This window comes from Cryptomeria japonica, chromosome 5 (assembly GCF_030272615.1).
Source record: "Cryptomeria japonica chromosome 5, Sugi_1.0, whole genome shotgun sequence".
In the NCBI taxonomy this organism is placed as follows: domain Eukaryota; kingdom Viridiplantae; phylum Streptophyta; class Pinopsida; order Cupressales; family Cupressaceae; genus Cryptomeria; species Cryptomeria japonica.
This window is the reverse complement of record NC_081409.1, coordinates 305,033,735-305,034,504: the sequence shown is the minus strand read 5'-3', so window position 1 is coordinate 305,034,504 and position 770 is coordinate 305,033,735.

The window sequence follows — 770 nt, the reverse complement described above, 5'->3', positions numbered from 1 at the left end:
TTGTTGGTCCCAATCTATGAATTGCAGGAGAATGATTGAAAGACCATTAGTTTGGTGAAAATTGAAGGCTGTGATGGGGAATACAGATGAATCTTCAAGATATCAATAAAATCATTGAGGTCAACATTGGTACTTTCCTCGTCATTTTTTATTATGTGATAAGCTTTTTCTACACTACAAAAAGCACACTTGGTACTTGGGGTTGTCAAATTTTGTGATTTGGACCCTAGACCATTAAATGTAGAAACATCAGGATCCCAAAAAGTTTCTATCCATGCTTGACCATTTTCATATTTATCTTCATAAGACACTTCATGAAGTTCTCCTTTTGCAAGGGGTTCAACATTAGGACCATGAAACATTAATGGTGTGAACCCCAATCTCTTGTTTATTTTCTTCTTACGTACAAGCTTAGGTCGAAGAGGTTCAACAATGCCTTTTTTTTGCAACCCAATAGGACCTTTACCATCTGTAGCGTCCTAAAATTGCGACACTTGCAATTTCGACTGCATTTCGGTCTTCACGATGGCGACGCAACACGCAACCTGAATGGAGACCCTGAAACTTGCTCACGACACTGAAAACTGCATTTTTCAAGCACCTTGGCCTGAACCTCCTTGCACCCTGCTGTCCCGGGAGGTGGGACCAGAGCGCCCAGCGCCCTGGTCCCTGGGTCCTATTTTGGGCCCAGTCTCCTAAGGGGTCTCGGGTCTTTTTGTTTGCAATTTGGAAATTAACTTTCCTGGTCGGCCTAGGGTCGGGAAAATCAG